Genomic DNA, 20158 nt, shown 5'->3' on the forward strand with positions numbered 1-20158 from the left:
TCACATTTTTTTTGAGGACTAAAAATCTTTTACCATACATTATACCACGATCCACAGACTGTGCAGTTAAGGATTGTCCAGATTACCCGACAAGAAAAGAATGTGATCTTTCTCTGCATGGAGACAGATATATTCTCTGAAAGAGTTTACATAAGGTTGCCTTATCCCTTTCAGGTGTTCAACAACTTCACAGATTTGAGTACAATATTTCAAACAATCACCTATTTTTAAACTTTTTATGTATCTATCTCTAATTATTACACTATAAGGAACTCTCTTGTGGGTTTTTTTCATATTCTTCCCCTCTTTGTGAGATTTTCAAGCTACACAGACTGTGTTTAATTAGGAGGAACAATTTTAACATCTTTTTTTTTTCCTGCCTGTGTTCATACTGAGGAGATTTACTAAGACAAGACGTGGTAGGAAATTGCCTCATTAGGGACACAGGGAGTAATAAAAATTGAAAAGAGATTCTAGCTTTTTCCCGCTCTATGCTAAACTACACAAATAGATTGTCCGAAATTGTCATTGAAAACTGAATTCCAGGTGCATATAGAATACAAAATTAAGGCAGCTCTGTAACCATTAATACATAATGAAATGTGTGTTTGGGTTTCACAAAATTGGTGGCATATATCTGTGATTCACTGTGGTAGAGTTCTAAATCCAGAAAAAACAATGTATCAGGATCCATGACATGAGTGAAGGAAAGCCCTAATAGGTTGTGATTGCAATGCTGTACAAATGATTACAAACTCTCTATAGTGCCAACCCAGACAGGTTGTTGAGATATGTGATATACTGGAACTAGACCAGTTTTATTGTGTGCATTCTTTATGCTGAACTTTTTATATTACATTTAGTTGGCGCCTCCTCTTTTCTCTGTTCTGAGGTACACCTTTTGGATGACTTTCAGTTGTCATTCTTTTTTGGAAATTTTACCATAGTACCTTATTGCATTATATTATGTAAATAGAGCTAATTCTGGAATTGAACTGGATATTGAAAAAGCCAAATTTAACATATTGGATGAATTTTATTCCCTGTTTCCTACTTTTTTTTTTCAGAAACACTTCCCCCCACCTGGGTCCCCACTGCAAATCCCTGCGTACAACATTTTTGAAATTGGAGGACCTCGTCACCTCTGCCAATCAACAATGGTGGGATGGTTTCTTCTTGGAACAATACCTCCTCTATAAGATACCACCCAGAGTTCTTAGAGTCCTCAAACAGTGTTCTTTTTTAGACTCAGATTTGCTGAAAGAATGGGCATATGTGTCTGAATTTTCTACAGAAAAATGGATTAAAGTTATTATCACAACAAGAAAAAGGAAGTTTGAGACCCTGAGGCCGCGTACACATGGGCGGACTGTTCGCCCAACTTTGTTCGTCAAACAGTACGACCAACAGTCCGCTCAAAATTAGCATGAACGGACTTGACCATACACGATGAACGAACAGTCCGCTGAAAGCGTGCGCGATGACGTACGTCACATACGACGGGACTAGAAATAGGAAGTCCAAGACACAGCAAAGCACCCTTTGGGCTCCTTCTGCTGACTTTGCGTTAGTAGAAGTTTGGTTAGAGACGATTCGCGCTTTTCAGACTTCAGTTTAATTTGTCCGTTCACTGCGGCGCAGTCTAACTGTGAGGTTTATATCTGTCTTTCGGTACGCGTGGATCAGTTGTACCTGTTATTAGGCGCTTCTGGTCCGCTCGTTTCTGGGTTTCAGGTCGTTCTTCATAGGTCTGGCTGTTCTTCAGTGCGTTCAGTTGAGCTTGTCTGTCCAGCCGACCGTTTCAAAGCCATGGAGAGTGGACGTACTCAGGAACAAGTTCGTGCTATATTGGGGCTTGGTGTTTTAGTTGTTATGAATTGTTTTTATTTAATGACTATTTTTTTTTCCCCTGTGTTTGACTCCCCAGTGTCCTTCCATGCCACAGGAATGGCAGACTGTGGCTTCCCAATTCGCTGCCCGTTGGGACTTTCCCAACTGCGGAGGGGCGATCGACGGGAAACATGTGAGGATTGTGCCCCCACCCCATTCGGGGTCCTACTATTGGAATTATAAGGGGTTCCATAGTGTGTTGCTAATGGCGGTGGTGTCGGCACAATGTGACTTTCTTTATGTGGATGTGGGGAAGAACGGCCGGATGTCTGACGGAGGAGTCTTTAGGCAGACCGAGTTCTGCCACCATCTTATCACTGGTGGCCTGGACTTGCCACCAGATGCCGAGAATGTGGAGGGTCTACCGTTTGTGTTTCTGGCTGATGAAGCGTTCGGTCTGAGTGAACATCTTATGAAACCCTTCCCCCAAAGGACCCTCACCCCGGAGAGGAGGGTTTTTAATTACCGGCTGGCCAGAGCAAGAAGGGTTGTGGAGAGTGCCTTTGGCATTATGGCCAGCCGGTTCCGTCTGTTACTGACAGCCATCAACCTTGCAGAATATAAACTGAACTATGTGATTCTGTGCTGCTGCATTCTGCACAATTTTCTACGTAAATTTTCAGGTAACCAGTACCTGCAGCCTATTGGGCCTGAGGCCGGACTAATATTTCCAGAACTGACAGGGCTGGATCAAGCCCTTCCTGGCTTAGCCCCCCAAACAGCACGTGAGGTGCGTGACCGCTATGTCAGCTATTTTAATGGTAGGGGGGCTATTCCAATGCCAGCTGACCAATAAAAATGTATTTTTCGTGAAATATGTATTGTCTGTTCAAATTTTTAAGTTTGGTTCTTGTTTGCTTTTCACGTTGCTTGTCTCCTACATTGTCCTAATTCAGGGATATGCAATTGGCCAACCTCCAGCTGGTGCAAAACTACAAGTCAATCATGCCTCTGGGTCTCATGCTTGTGGCTGTCAGTCTTGCTATGCTTCATGGGACTTGTAGTTCTGCAACAGCTGGATTTCCACTAATTGCATATTCCTGTCCTAGTGCATTTGTATAGCAAAGTGGTTTTTGACAATAGGAAATAAGGCCCTTTGTGACAGAAAACACAAAATGACTTCCCAAACTGGTATTGAGTATTGAAAGAAGTAGACACACACACACACACACATCTTTTTTTTGGAATTTTTAATAGTGCACATTCCAACCAGTGCCTCTTTTTTAGATATTTTTTTTTTTTTATTATTATTTTTTTTTTTTGTAATTTTTTTTTTTTTTTGGAAACAGATATATCTATATCTATATCTATATATATATATATATATATATATATATATATATATATATATATATATATATATATATATATATATATATATATACAATAAAATTATAAAAAAAATACATAAAATCAAATTTTTAACTATTTACAGAAGACAAGGGGTAAAGCCAAATTTTGAAGATGCACACCAAAAATTGGTAATGTCAACATGTGCTATGTACCATCATGAGTGATCAATGGACGTGTTTGGTGTGTGCAATCCCTTCCTCTCACATACTAGAATGAGGAAGGGTTTGCAAACACCAAATGCGTACATTGTGATCCTCTGATGGCACATAGCACATGTTGACACACCGTGTGCATCTTCAAAATTTGGCCTCTAAAAACAATCTTGTAAAAACATTAAAAACTTTTTGGCAAGGAAATGAAGAACATGATCGATTGTGTTTTAGGGAAAAGGGGCTTAGATTCTCCCTAAAACATCGATCATGTTCTTCATTTCCTGCCTCATAGTGACCAGTTGCTGTTGTATGGCATGGATTTGGTGTTGCATGGCCTGGATGTTGCTCTCCATTAAATCCATCCTGCCATTCCAGGCCATGATCTGCCCAATCAGCCTCTGGGCACTGTCGCTCGAAAATGGCTCTGCAGCTTGTTGTCCTTCCACAACCAGATCATCACCTAAAAACATGTGTAGATAAAAAATTGGTTAACATATACAGCCATTAATTGTTTACCTTAAGCTGGGTTGTCAGACACTCACTTTGTGGGGTGCGTATCTCCACCACCTCTTCCTCCTCCACATCTAGCCCTGGGCTTGGCTGCTCCAGCTCGGACACGGGGCTGGGAAGCTCCATCACCGACACGGGGCTGGATGGCTCCATCACCGACACGGGGCTGGGGCTAATTGCCCAATCAGGCTGGCGAGGTCAGGGGGTCCTGGGCTGCTCCGCCTCTTGTCTGAGTCTTTGTTCCCCTATGAGAATGAAAAAAAAAAAAAAAAAAGATACTTTTAAGCATAGTGATATTTGAGTTCAGAAATTTGAATATGAAACATTGGTTTGAAGTGGTGTACAATTATTAGCTGGTTATTACAAGATCCTAGTTTAATACATCCTTAAAATGACTTTTTTTTAGTTAGGCTGTGTTCAGACTGCTGCGATGTGCGAACGCTGCAAATCTACTGTGGTTTCACGCATCGCATGCGCAGTTCGCACTGCCCTATGTGACCTGCTGGGAGTATCAGTGTAAAGTTTTATTGACACCTCCAAATTAGTTCTCATTTCACAGTGCAATCTTTAAACTCAGACAGGAATCGGACCACATGGTGTGAACACCCATGTGATCCGATTCGGCTGTGGACTAAAAAAAGGGCCATGTACAAGTTTGGGCCGGATGCGATGCGAATTCAGCCATACTATATGTATGGCTGAAATCGCATCACACAGAGATCACATGTGATTTGCACTGCAGTGCGGTGCAAATCACATTTGATCTCGTACATTGCAGCAATGTGAACCTAGCCTTTAACCAAACTGTGATACTTTATATCTTTTGTCCAAGTTTCACAGACGGACACACTCGAATCATCCCCTGGAGTACCTGTGTGTGATTATGTCAAAAAATGTTCTATGATGTCCCAAACTACACTTAAATGTTTCCCAGTCCAGATGTTGAACCAGCATTTTATCTATCTATCTATCTATCTATCTATCTATCTATCTATCTATCTATCTATCTATCTATCTATCTATTTTTTTTTTATTGAGTCTACATTGCACTGAATAAATTTATGAAACTTTATTAAAAATGTATATCCTATAAACTGAGCGTGACAATTCAGTTTATCATGAACAATACAAAAAAATTAATAACTAATTAAAAGCTAATCCAACACCAGATAAATTTACACCATATACAAATTCATGCTATTTACGCCCACATATACGAACAACCATATGCGCTCATTACATGAACTATTAACTACACGAACGATTACGAACAAATCCGCCAGATTTACATACAATACCTACACGAACGATTACGAACAAATCCGCCAGATTTACATTCAATACCTACACGAACGATTACGATCAAATCCGCCAGATTCACATACAATACCTACACGAACGATTACGATCAAATCCGCCAGATTCACATACGGTACCTACACGAACGATTACGATCAAATCCGCCAGATTCACATACAATACCTACACGAACGATTATGTCCGACAGTCACGATAAACGCGGAGTTTACTCACTTTTTCTCAGGGCCTTTTTGATGCGATGATATTGCTCCGGCTCCCTGGACTTGATGTCAGACCATCGTTTCCGGAGCTGGTCCTTGCCTCTTCGTACCCCAAATTTGTTGTACAAAGTTGTGACGACCTCCTCCAAGATGCCGCTTTTCCGGACATTGGGTTTGGGGTACGGGCCATGTTCCCCATCACAGTCCTCCCTTCTTAATATAGCCACCATCTCCACCATCTCTTCAAAGGCCATATTGGTGGCCTTATATCTCCTCCTTGCTCCAGAAGCATGGGGGCCATGGCTTTCCTCCACGCTGCTCACGCTGCTAATTGAATTTGCATCTGCCATTTTCTCCTATCATTCACCCACAGCGGAACGAGGGTAAAAGGGGCGGGGAAATACGGTCACAAGGAACGTCAGGGGCGGGCGACGCAGGCGGAGCCTGAGCACATGCGCTGTATATAAAGCGTTACCGCGAGGCCGTACGCTTGTCCGAACAGAAGCAGCGAGTGCTACACGCGACGGTAAGATAGTTATCGTTTTATTTTCGTTTAATTTAAAGCCTGCGTTAGGAATGTGTATATTGAAATTTAATCTTATTGATGTTTAATTGATTTTTATGTGGGTTGGTGATTGAGTGGGGTTGGTGTTTTGTGTGGTAGTGTGGGGGTGAAGGTGGGTGTATAGGGGGGTGGGGGTAGTGTGTGTGGGGGGGGGGTAGTGTGTGTGTGTGTGTGTGTGTGTGTGTGTGTGGGGGGGGGGAGTGTTTGTGTGTGTGGGAGGGGTAGTGTGTGTGTGTGTGTGTGTGTGTGTGTGTGTGTGTGTGTGTGTGTGGGGGGGGGGAGTGTTTGTGTGTGTGGGAGGGGTAGTGTGTGTGTGTGTGTGTGTGTGTATGTGTATGGGGCAGTAGTGTGTGTAGTGTGTGTGTGTGTGTGTGTGGGGGGGGGTAGTGTTTGTGTGTGTGGGAGGGGTAGTGTGTGTGTGGGGGGTAGTGTGTGTGTGGGGGGGTAGCGTGTGTGGTAGTGTGTGTCTCGCCTACATTGTCACAATATAGTGTGCATTTGGTCTGACTTTTTTTTTTTTTCAGAAAATGCAAAGGTATACCCCAGACCCCTTTAAGGAGGAGGCCTTCCTCTCAACATTTCTGGATTTAATTGAGTCGCACAGTAGTCTTTGGGATTCAAAACACCCCCAATATTCAAGCCGTGCTGCCCGGAAGAAGACACTGGAGACAGTTTTGACGTTTGTGAAAACCCGACTCCCCCAGGCAGACACTGACTTTGTGAACGCCAAAATTAAGAACCTGCGTAGCGTGTATAGGCGGGAGCGCAGAAAGATCCTAGAGTCCCAAACATCAGGATCAGCAGCAGGTCAGGTCTATGTACCTAAGCTGTGGTATTATGACAGGCTGCGTTTTCTGGATGACACGTCAGAAGCCAGGCGGTCACTTTCGACTCTTCCGTCTACCCGTCCCTCCACCCTTCCCTCCGCCTCAGATGAGCCATCCCTGGAAGATCCAGACCCTTCCTTGCTGGACGAAGTTGATGCGCCCAGCTGGAGCCAGGTATATTTTATTTTCTAAAGTTTGGATTGCTCAAATATTAATGATGTAAAGTTCAATGTTTGAATTGCTTCCAAATCTAGGATTTCATCACAAATTAAATTAGATAGAAGGATACAGTAGTTTACACAAATGTGGCTCAAATCTTGGTGAACTGATGGAAAAATGATGGTGTCAAAATGATAGCCTTTTGTATTTCAAGACAAATGTATTTGCAAGTGAGAACTGTAAAATTGTTAGTGATTGATGATTTCAAAATATAGACTTATTTTATTTATTGATTTCTTTGTTTTTTACACAGGATGAGCTCACCCAGGAGGAGGCCGGGACCAGTGGTATGGAGGAGGAGGCCGGGACCAGCCACACACAAGAGCTAGCTGGGCCCAGCAGGAGTCGGACTGAAAGCCAGGTCCCTCCCCTCCGCCTAGCCAGCAAAAGGCCCAGGAGGATGACCCGTACAGAGGAGGAGTCCTTGGCGCTTATACGCCAAGCCACACAAGTTCTGTCCAAACCCCCCAATCCGGAGGAGGCCTATGCCACTTATCTGGCTAGTAAGCTACTTGAAATGGACAAACCACAGCGCAACTTGTGTGAAGCAATATTTTTTGATGCATCCAACGGGGTCTGAAGGGTGAGCTCACACCCACCACCAAGCTTTACAACGCAGACCCTACTGCTCCTCCTCCTCCTCCTCCTCCTCCTCCTACCACAAGTCCACCACCAGAGGCACAGCCTCCAGCGACGCGTGGCGGGAAGGCTAGATGGAAGAGTCGCAAGTGACTGCCTGGCTTCAGTCTGCTCTGAAAGAAGACGCAGGCTGTTGTAGTACCACAGTCTGGGGACATAGATCTCATCTGCTGCTGTTCCTGGTCTTTGGGATTCTAGGACCTGGTTGTGCTCCCTATTTACATGCTACACAGGTTCGGAATTTTGGTGGCCACTCACTTGATGTGTGCCTGGGGGACAAAAGGCTTCACAAACGTCAAAATTGTCTCCAGTGTTGCCTCCCTCTTGATTTATTTTTGTTCTGAGGAAAAAGAAAAATGTATTATTTCAAAAAAATATTGTATGTTTTTTTTGTTTTTTTTTTAAGTTTGGCTTAAAAAACAAAGTTTATTTGTGAGTAGGCAGATACATGTCAAAAGACTCTGGGGGTTATTTACAAAACACACGTTCATGTAAATATGCTAACTTCAAGTGCAATTTTTAAAGCACTGCAAGTGCACTGTAAATTTGAGGCTTAACATTTGAAATGAGGGGAAGCTCTGCTGATTTTGAACATGCAATCATGTGTAAGCTAAAATGCTGGTTTGGGTATCTATCTATCTATCTATCTATCTATCTATCTATCTATCTATCTATCTATCTATCTATCTATCTATCTATCTATCTATCTATCTATCTATCTATCTATCTATTTATCTATCTCTACTTGCATAGTCCTGCTTGGCCAAAAAAAATGCAAGTCCATCTTGTTTCAACCCCCCCCCCCCCACAAAAAAAAAAAAATATATGACAATAGTAGTTCCAAAAATATATAGTAATAGATAAATTCTATATTTTATTTTTTTTTAGAAATAAATATATATATATATATATATATATATATATATATATATATATATATATATATATATACATTTTTGGGGGGGGTTTTATTTTATATATTTTTTTAAGATAAAAACATGTGGTATAACTCTGTGTGAATATAAGCAGCAAAGCTACTTCACTTTTCTTGCATTACGAAGAAGAAAAGAACGGGCTATATTAAAAAACCACAAAATTAGCAGCATGACGAATATGCTAGCTTCAATATGAACACTAGTTTTACAAGACCGAGCGCTTCCGTCCTGTCCGCCCTGTAAATCCTTTCTGGGCATGCGCGAAACTTAGTCTGTCGAACGAGCCTACACACGAGCGGACTGTCCGCTGAAACCAAGTTTCAGCGGACTGTCTTACGGGAATTCCGAAAAACTTTGTTCGTCAGACTGTCCGCTGAAACTGTCCGCTGAAGCCAACACACGAGCGGACTGTCCGCTGAAACACTTTTCAGCGGACAAAGTTGAGCGAACAGTCCGCCCGTGTGTACGCGGCCTGACTGTTAGGATTAGAGAACTATGTGGTGACATTTCACAATGTATCACGCAGCTCCCTCACACTCGGCTTAGACCCATAAGAGAAATACCAAAAGGAAACCTTATCGCCAATAAATTAGGAAAATTTAGGAGGGACATAGACAATTACACCACCAACAACTTCCCCCGCCACAGGCCCCAATACTCCAACTGTCCTGGCACCCAAGACCCCAGCCACTTTTGGATGGCAAACTGTACCATCTTCACAATCTAGTTCCAGTATATGACATATCGTAACACTCTGTCTCCCCAAACTCACCTTCAGTCCCAAAGTCCTATCAGAAAGGATAAGGAGACATCCAATACCCATACAGTTGCCAATCCACCACCACATCCATTCACAGTACCGAGTCTCGCCGCAGACAGTAGTATAGTAGAACTCTGCTCAAACACAACCCTCAGTACAGGGGTTGAGTCTGACATATAACTGAACACATCTTTCTCTTCCAGTCCATGCTCCAACCTCACTGGAATCAACATCCCAGCTACTAATCCTGTTTTTTTTTAGAGCCCCCCCATCCCGCACAACTAAAAGAAAGCACACAGGAGAGAAAGGTGGGAGGCAGAGGCAAACACACAGAAAGAAAAAGTTTGGAAATGGTAAAGATTTTCAATCTCTCCACTTACACACTACACTCCATTAGGGACCTCACAGTTAAGAGATTTTACAATATCAAATATTCTCTTAATCCATCTCTTCCGGAGGAACCAAGTGAGGCTCCTATTCAAGATATCTCCTCTGTAGATATTGACTTGCTTTTATGGATCTAGACGAACTCCATGCTGAAAGCCATTTCACAGACATGGATTGGCTCACACAACATTGTCCTACCTCTCCCCCTATCCAGTATAACACTTTAAACCTAGGTCCATCTTCAACCCAGTACACAAAAAAGGCCACTACTTACAAACTTTTTACCAAGTAATGTACACCAATCTTATCAAAATATGCTCTCAAGAATACATCCAACCTTTCCACGGTAGAACAAAAAGCTCTAAGCCCTTGTACACACGGTCGGAGATTCCGATGGAATGTGTCCTATCGGACCGTTTTGTCGGATATTCCGACTGTGTGTGGTCTGCATCGGACTGTTTCCGCCGGAATATCCGACGGACCAACTTTTCCAACTTGCTGGTAAAATTTTCCGACATACTCCGATCATGTGTAGCCTACTCCAACGGAAAAGTGCCACGCATGCTCAGATCAAATTCCTAGACCAACGCTATTGGCTACTAGCCTGAACGTAGTCCCGTCGTAACGAAATAACGTCATCATGTTATGTACAATCGTATTTTCCGACAACTTAGTCCGACCATGTGTATGCAACATCACTTCCGGACCTCTTCGGGAATTAATTAGTCGGAATTACTCTGACGGATTTGGTTGTCGGAATCTCCAACCGTGTGTACAAGGGCTAAGTGAACTAGAGAGGTGAAACTGTGGTCCAGAACAGTTCAGATTACATCATACAATCCCTTACACTACTATAAGATAATAATACCTATACTAGACTCACCCATTGCCTAGAAGCAAATAGATTGGCAAACAGAGCTTTCCAAGAGGATATTATCTCTAAAGTGGAATTATCCTTTCTTGTCAGGGGCTTTCTATAAGACCCCATATTTCAACCACTTACCTAAAATCCACAAGGATCAACACAACCCACCAGGACGACCTATTGTGGCCTCGATGGAGAGAGTCACTAGTGGCTTCTCTATGTGTGTTGATCGGCTTCTTCAGCCTTTGGCTCAGATCCTTCTATTGTACATTAGAGATAGCACACATTTATTGGGCATGCTTTCACCTTACACCTGGGAGCCCACATACTCGTGGGCATCCCTGGATGTAACATCATTATACACATCCATCCCCCATGAGATAGGTCTCAAGGCAGTACAGCACTTTCTCTCTGAAGATCCTCTCATTAATCCAAGACAGGGCCATTTCATACTGGAGGCAACACAATTTTGTTTAAGGCACAATTATTTTGAGTTTGATGGTACTTTTTATTTGTTTATTTGCCCCAAGGCACAGCTATGGGGGCAATTTTGCCCCTAAGCTATGCTAACTTAACTATGGGTTATCGAGAACTCCAGCACATCACCCACAACAGCCCTTTTGCTGCCCAGGTGATCTAGTATGGATGCTATATCGATGATATAGTTATTATATGGGATGGCACTAAAGAGAGCTTGGAATCATTTGTACAGAATTGCAATCACAACCTATTAGGGCTTTCCTTCACTCATGTCATAGATCCTGATAAATTGGCTTTTCTGGATTTAGAACTACCATAGTGAATCCCAGATATATGCCACCAATTTTGTGAAACCCACTGCAAGCGATTCCTTCATCTGTCATCCACTATCGGAGCTCCCACCATCCCAGGTGGACTAACAACATTCCCAGAAGCCAATTCCAAAGGATTCACCAAAATTCCCCCTGATCCCATTAGTTGGAATGTTTCAATGCCGGAAAAAATTGTGTCTAACCCGCAAATTTGTAAATCACGGCCAAAAAAACCTTTACAGTAAAAGGAAAAACACATACCATGAAAGAGTTCTATAACTGTTTCAATGAGCATGAGCATGGGGTTTCTGGTCTGACCTGCCCCTGCGGTCTCTTTTACGAAGGTATGGCCATTCACACCCAGCGTCAACGATTCGATGAACATAGGCAATTCATTGAGAAAGGGTGCGATAAACATAGTGTCCCCCTACACTCCCTAAGAGAACATCAAAAATCTACAGTGGGCCTAAAAGTCTCGGTCATTGAGGCCATCCCCAGAAGTCTTCCTGCTGCGGAACATTTTAAATGTTTATGTCAACTGGAGACTTACTGGATATACTCGTTGAATCCTCTTATGCTAGGGGGACTCAACAAAGAAATAGAGACACATTCCCTATTATAATACAAACCCAGATCTAACCAACCATATAAGTTATATAATTTTTCTAAATCTATAAATTCTTGTTTTTTTTCAGTGGACCCTTACGGTTGTCTTTTTCTTTTTGGACATTGAGTCTTTCTCCTGTTGGGGGTGGTGGTAACATCCATGCATTGTATATGGTAAGAATATATCAACTCTTAGGGGCTATAAGACCAAACCCACTATTCATCATAAGTCCTGAAATTTTTTATTTTTTATTTTTCCTTTGCCCCTCCCTCTCGTTTTGTGCATTTTTCCATTGTATTTCATTTACATTCTTATCTATTCAGACAATATGTATTTAGTTTATACATTCATGTAAATATCAACATGTTACATTGCATATTTATGGTGCAAATCACAGTGCTATATATATCAAATTTATGTCACAATGCATTTTTGCTTTTTTATTTATTTCCGAATAAACATTATATTTTTATATTTACTTGTTTAACAATGTTGGTCCACTGGCCATTGTAGTTTTGCGGTCTTTCAGAGCGGGATTAGAATCCTCCAGGACTGATCAGATCTCGATGGGCATTATACCTTTTTGGATCTTGTAAGTGTTTTACCCTGTGCCTTCTTTATGCTGAACTTTTTATACTAAATTTAGTTGGAGCCTCTCTTTTTCTCTGCTCTTCCACATATCTCACAAAACACTCAAGTATTGATGGTAACTTCATTCTCTTTTCCCTCTTTGTTACTGTCATAGCTAGTTTACATTTTTTTATTGCAGATATTCATGTGCTACTTTAAGTTGGACTAGTGGCTCTGAGAGAACTAGTTCTCACAGACCACTCCTCTGCTTTTTCGAAGTGTCCCTAAATGGATGAAACTTCGACAGTAATATAAATTGCCATTGCGATTCAATCTGGGTGCAACAGAGACTCCATTTTAACCCTACTGTGAAACCTGGAATCTGCCGTCTCTTCTCCTGGGGGTTGCATCAATCAAGGGACTGCAGCTGCTGCCCCGCTGTGTCTCTTCCTTATCGCTTCCAACAAATTCTATGGAAGATGCAGCTTGTAAAATTTGAGTCTTAATCACATTCTAGTGCTCACTTGTTTACTTTTGTTGCTCATGCAAAAAAAAAAAAAAAGATCAAGAATCAATGTGAATATGGTTTTGTGAAGAAAAAGTAATAATGATAATAAATCTAAATACTAGTTAAGCAATGCCTATTCAGCCATGTGTATTAAAAAAAAAAACAGCTTACTATCACCCCTCTTGTATCTTTAGAGACACAAGGCGACAACCCTAACTAATGGTTACCATTGGCTCCAAAGTTTACCAAACCACAGCCAGCTTTATCCATTTTTATTGCACAGAATTTCTTAAACATAGGAGATAAAAATCATAGTCTTAGTAAAAAAAAAGAAATTAGATAAATAAATGATTGAAAAAATGATTTATATACTGTATATTATATTATATCAGGGGTAGGCAACCTTTGAGATGTGGAGACCCACCTGAGAAACATAGAAGTAATTAAAGATCTCACAGGGACCTATTTTTTTTTACAAAACTACCTAGTAAGGCCACAATAAAAAATGATAGTATAAAGAAAGCATATAAAAATATAATAAAACAAATGTCAGTGCAAAAATAAAAACGTGGCCTACCTTAGAGGCCCATTAACATTAGGAACTGCATGTGAATCTCTAGGAATGCGGTGCAGTTCCTTTGCGATTCACATGCAGTTCAGTGCAGTGCGAATTGCACCGCACCAAAAGTATGCACTACTTTTGGAGATGAACTGCAATCAGATCGCATAGTGTTTATACCATGCAATCCGGTGCAGGCAAATGCACTGCATTTGTGACCTGCATTTGGGGTTAACTTTGCATTGACACCCACTGTAGATCGGAAGGGCAGTGCAACTGGACTGGCACGGAGTGCACTGTGTTCTGTTGTGAATGGGCCCTAAAAGGTAACTTCAGTGATAAACTGTTGGTCACCCCCCCCCCCCCCCCCACAAGTCTGATGCAGGAGTATGTAGGGCAGTGTACAGAGATACGTGGTTTGTAGGGTAGAGCACAGGGGTCAGAGGGGTAGAAAATAAGGTAATTAGGTTCAGAGGACAGGTGTGGTAGTTCAGTAGTAAAACAGAGTGCAGGGTCAGTGGAATGTAAGCACAGGTCAGATGTACATAAGGCACAGTGCAGTAGTCAGTGGTGTTTAACAAGAAGCTGTCTGTTTCCTACTCTTAGGCCACGTACACACGGGCGGATTGTCTGCCCAACTAAGTTCGGCAGACAATCCGACAGACAGTCCGTTCAAAATTTACATGAACGGACTTGACCACACACGATGAGCAGACAGTCCGCTGAAAGCGTGCGTGATGACGTGTACAGCACGTACGACGGGACTAGAAAAACGACGTCCTATACACTGCAATGCAACCTTCGGCCGTGTAAACCCTTTCTGAGCATGCATCATACTTAGTCCGTCCAACTTGCCTACACACGAGCGGACTGTCCGCTGAAACCAAGTTTGGACGGACAAAACCAAGTTTGAACGGACTGTCTTACGGAAATTCCGTAAGACTTTGTTCGTCAGACTGTCCGCTGAAAAAGTCCGCTGAAGCCCACACACGAGCGGATTGTCCGCTGAAACACTGTTCAGCGGACTAAGTTGGGCAGACAGTCCGCCCGTGTGTACGCGGCCTTAGGCAGCTGCCACTCCAATGCAAAATAAATGCTGATGTCTAAGACCTTGTACACACGGTCGGACATTCCAACGGAAAATGACAGATCGGACCGCGTTGTCGGATAATCTGACCGTGTGTGGACTCCATCTGACTTTTTCCGTCGGAATATCTGACCAACAAAGTTTGAGAGCTGGATATAAAATTTTCCGACAACATGATCCGATTGGACTTTGTCCGATCGTTTGTAGAAAATTCCAATCGGACAAAGTGCCATGCATGCTCAGATCAAATTACGAGACTAAAGCTATTGGCTGAACATAGTTCCGTCGTAACGAACGAACGTCATCATGTTCCGAACTATTGGATTTTCCGTCAACTTTGTCCGACCGTGTGTATGCAACACCAGTTTCAGACAAAATCCGTCGGAAAAAATGGGACGGATTTTGTGGTCGGAATGTCCGACCATCTGTACAAGGGCTAACAGTTGCAAACATGTACAATTATAGACAGCAGCAGCCTTACATAATAATGCCAGTCCCCACTGAGCATCCATGATTACAGCCTCCTGGCACCGACCCCCTTCAGCTTTTCCACCTCCAGCCTTCAGTTACCTGCTTTGCAGGATGTGCTGCCTCACCAGACCATCCTGTGGCTTCCCAAGCACAGACACCATTTCTCTCATTCCTGTACTGCCCCAGGATTGGGGCAGGACACAACCCACCCGCCCCTTTCTTAGTACTTTGCTGTGCTTATCGCCGCTCTGAGGTAAAGGACTCAAGCAGGGGTTGGAGTCATGTCAGGTTGTGATCTACCTGTCAGATGTGGTTATTGACAGGTAGATTGCGAACTTTGGGTTGCCTACCAAAAAATATATTATATTATATTGTTATAACTTCAGGGTTGTTTAACTCAAATGTAGGGCTTATCAGTGAGTTCAATCATCAGATATGACTTTTCAGGGCTTTTTCTGCACAATTTTATTTAAAACAGAAAGAAAAGTTCACAGCACTCAGCTTCCCTTGCAGGCGTTTCCACCATCAGCATGAAATTAATAATATTCAGCATCCTGTCTCTCTTTAAAAGCACCACTGCTTAGGCCTTGATCCTCCTGACCACCTAGCACAACATCCCAGTTCTTGTGTAGAAATGCTGTACCTCTTGTCAGCTCTCTGTCACTTTCCTGCAGCTTCCTGCTGTTCGGTCTCTCAGTCTTGGGCCTTTGTCTTTCCTGTCCCAGACAGCACAGAGCAGACATGCATACCTTTCTGCTACCTTGCACACCCACATGCTCCTCGGGAGGGTGGAGCCTAGAATGCTATTTCTGATTATCGTAAGTACCCAACACACACCAGCAGTCAGGCCTGGATTGGCCATAGGGCAAACCGGGCATTTGCCCGGTGGGCCGGGGCCGCATGTCCTTGCTTGTGGGGCCAGGGCAGGCTGCTCTTTAAGCCCACGCCAGTCCCCTAACCTTTCCGTGGCCACCCGGCTGCATGTTCAGCTCAGGCTCAGCCATCGGCCTGAGGCATGAAGGGGGAGGAGCTAGAGGAGAGACCTCTCCACGGCCGGCAGTAGAGTTAAGCCGTTGAAGCCTGGGGGCGTGACCACGAAGGGGAGAGGAGCCTGATGCAGCCCCGGATCAGAGAGAAAGTAAGTGTGGCCCCCTGTAACCTGAATAGGAGGAGCGGTGGGGGCAGCTGCATATAGAAGAATCATTCTCTCCATTTTCCTCCCGCAGTCTTTGAATGCTTCTCCTCTCCCTCTTGCAGGTGGAAAATGGAGAGAATAATTCTTCTATATGCAGCCGCCTCCACTGCTCCTCCTATCCTGCTCATCTCTACCCCCCACCATGCTCTCTACCCCACCCACTGCTCTCCACCTCCCCCATGCTCTCTGCTGTGCCCTCTGCCTCTCTCTGCTGTGCCCTCTGCCTCTCTCTCTGCTGTGCCCTCTGCCTCTCTCTCTGCTGTGTCCTCTGCCTCTCTCTCTGCTGTGCCCTCTGCCTCTCTCTTCTGTGCCCTCTGCCTCTCTCTCTGCTGTGTCCTCTGCCTCTCTCTCTGCTGTGCCCTCTGCCTCTCTATGCTGTGCCCTCTGCCTCTCTCTCTGCTGTGCCATCTGTCTCTCTCTCTGTTGTGCCCTCTGTCTCTCTCTCTGCTGTGTCCTCTGCCTCTCTTTCTGCTGTGCCCTCTGCCTCTCTCTCTGCTGTGCCATCTGCCTCTCTCTCTGCTGTGCCCTCTGCCTCTCTCTCTGCTGTGCCCTCTGCCTCTCTCTCTGCTGTGCCCTCTGCTTCTCTCTCTGCTGTGCCCTCTGTCTCTCTCTCTGCTGTGCCCTCTGCCTCTCTCTGCTGTGCCCTCTGCCTCTCTCTCTGCTGTGCCCTCTGCCTCTCTCTCAGCTGTGCCCTCTGCCTCTCTCTCTGCTGTGCCCTCTGCCTCTCTCTCCCTGTGATATCCACCTCCCCCATGCTCTTCGCTGCCCCCTGTGCCTTCCACTTCTCCCCCAGTGCTATCCAGCCCCCCGTGCTCTCCTCCTCCCTCTTGGGCTCTCCACCAAACCCCATGCTCTACACTGTCCCCCTGTGCCCTCCGCTTCCCCCCCTGTGCTTTTTTACCTCCCCCTGTGCTCGCCACCTCCCCCCATGCTCTACGCTCTCCCCCTGTGCCCTCCGCCTCTCCCCCTGTGCTTACCTCCCCCTGTGCTCTCCACCTCCCCCTATGCTCTATGCTCTCCCCCTGTGCTCTTCACCTCCCCCAGTGCTCTCCAGCCCGCCCAGTGCTCTCCACCTCCCTTATGTGCTCTCCACCTTCCCCCATGCTCTCAGCTGCCCCCCTCTGCTCTCCGTCTCTCTCCCTGTGCTGTTCACCTCCCCCCATGCTCTCCGCTGCCCCCTGTGCTCTCCACTTCCCCATGCTCTCCGCTGCCCCCCTGTGCTCTCCGTCTCTCTCCCTGTGCTCTCCACCTCCCAACATGCTCTCCGCTGCCCCCCCGTGCCCTCCACTTCTTCCCCAGTGCTCTCCAGTCCCCCTGTGCTCTCCACCTCTACCCAGTACTCTCCACCTCCCCCATGCTATATGCTGCCCCACTGTGCCCTCTGACTCTCCCCCTGTGCTCTCCACCTCCCTCCTGTGCTCTCCACCTCCTCCCACGTTCTACGCTGCCCCCCTGTGCACTTCACCTCCCCCTGTGCACTTCACCTCCCCCAATGCTCTCTAGCACCCTCAAGTGCTCTCCAGCCGCCCTGTTCTCGCCACCTCCCTCCTGTGTTCTCCACCTTCCCATGCTCTATGCTGCCCCCCTTTGCCCTCCGTCTTTCCTCCCATGCTCTCCACCTCGCCCATGCTCTACGCTGCCCCCTGTGCCCTCCGTCTCTCCCCCTGTGCTTTTCACCTTCCCCTGTGATCTCCACCTCCCCCTATGCTCTATGCTCCCCACCTTTGCCCTGCGCCCCCTGTGCTCTCCATCTCCCTCCTGTGCTCTCCACCTCCCCCATGCTCTACGCTGCCCCCTGTGCCCTGCACCTCACCCCCTGTGCTCTCCATCTCCTTCCTGTGCTCTCCACCTCCCCCCATGCTCTACCCTGCCCCCCGTGCCCTACATCTCTCTCCCTGTGCTCTACGCTGCCCCCCCAGTGCTCTCTAGCCCCCCCATGCTCTATGGTACCCATCTGTGCCCTTTGCCTCTCCCCCAGTGCTCTCTAGCCCCACCCCCAGTGCTCTCCAGCCCCCCCGTGATCTCCACCTCCCCCCTGTTCTCTCCACCTCCTCTCATGCTCTCTGCTGCCCTCCACCTCCCCCCAGTGCTCTACAGCCCCCCCAGTGATCTCCGCCTCCCCCCTGTGCTCTCCGCCCACCTTGTGTTTTTGCTTCCCCCTGTGCTCTTCAACCCCCCACTCCCTGTGCTCTCCAGTCCCCCCATGCTCTCCGGCCCCCTTGTGCTCTCCTCTTCCTCCCTGTGTTCTCTGCCTCTCCCCTGTGCTCTCTTCCCCCATGCTCTCCGCCTCCCCCCACAGTGCTCTCCAGCTCCCCTGTACTCTTGCCCCACCCCATGTTCTCAAGGTTCTTCCCTGTGCTCTCTCCCCCCACTCTTTCCCTGTCCCCATCGCCCCCCGCACCTTTGACAGGTTTCCCCCTCCCCTCTCCCAGAGGATTCATCAGGATGGAAAGTGGGAAAGGGGCCGGTTATGGTGTCATGGGCTGCTCATTCCAAAATGCCCGGGCCTATTTTTTGTCCCAGTCCGGGCCTGCCAGCAGTGTTCCTACTGTCTATAAAACCTGGCCCAGACTGCCTATCTGTACTAAGACAGGGCACCACTTTGCCACTATATATTAGGACACAGCTACATACACTCTGATAACACTTCTATAACATTTTCATTAAACAATCATTATTGTTGCAGTGTATTTGTTCTTCTACCTACCAAAATGATGTGGAACAACTGAAATGTTAACTCTGTTTGCTTTGTTGTATTCTCCTCAGAATTTCAAAGGATATATATATATATATATATATATATATATATATATATATATATATATATATATACACATTACATCTTCATCATTCAATCATTTATTTAGCCAATGTATATGTTTTTTTTCCTTAAGATTCAAGTTATATAACTAAATATGACTTAATGATATAAAACACATTTTGTTTTTCATTACACTGTTTGAGTTAGATTAAGATGCCTTTGTTATATAATGGAAAACAGATTTCCGAACTCTTGAGATGGGTCATTTACAAATAGGAATTTTAGTTCATACTCTTGGACACTTTTTCTAGATTTAATTATCTAAATCTAATATCTAATTATAAATAAAAAATTTTTTTTTTTTTCTCTTCTGAAGAAGTCCTGTGTAGGACAGCTATTACAGGGTTTGCTAAACTAGGGGAGTAAGAAAAAGAACACCCAAATTGTTACATTTTCATGGAACAATCATTATTATTGTAGTGAATCTGTACTTCTACCTGCCAAAAATGATGTGGAACAACTCAAATGTTAACTTTGTTATCATTCATTTTCCTCAGCATTTCAAAGGCCCTTACGTCTGGAAAAGGTAAAACATGATTAGCTACATAGAGATATTTATACATCTTCTTAGTTTATTCTTTGTATTTGTGAAAGGACTATCACTCCTTCCTGCTTCTTTGTCAGTTGGGTACCTGCTGGTTCCCCATCTGCTGGGCACTGGGTAGCTAACCACTTGCAAGTTGTCTGGTGCTAGCTGTTTGCCTTTGGCTCCCCTGGTTCCTGCTCCACAAAATCTGGTAACAATATACATTTTTTAAATGTTCTTGTTTATTCAATGCCACAATCTATCTGAACACAATCTCATACCTTAACCAATATGTAAGCATTTTTCCAGCCTTGCTCTATAATGTACATGTGTGAACTTCTGAGGTTTGCTGGCAAGCTATCACTGCCAGGCATTCCTTTGATAACCCTATGAAAAGATTC

Source organism: Lithobates pipiens, unplaced genomic scaffold (assembly GCF_037356315.1).
Source record: "Lithobates pipiens isolate NorthernLeopardFrog02 unplaced genomic scaffold, aLitPip1_a1.2 Scaffold_13, whole genome shotgun sequence".
Classification (NCBI taxonomy): domain Eukaryota; kingdom Metazoa; phylum Chordata; class Amphibia; order Anura; family Ranidae; genus Lithobates; species Lithobates pipiens.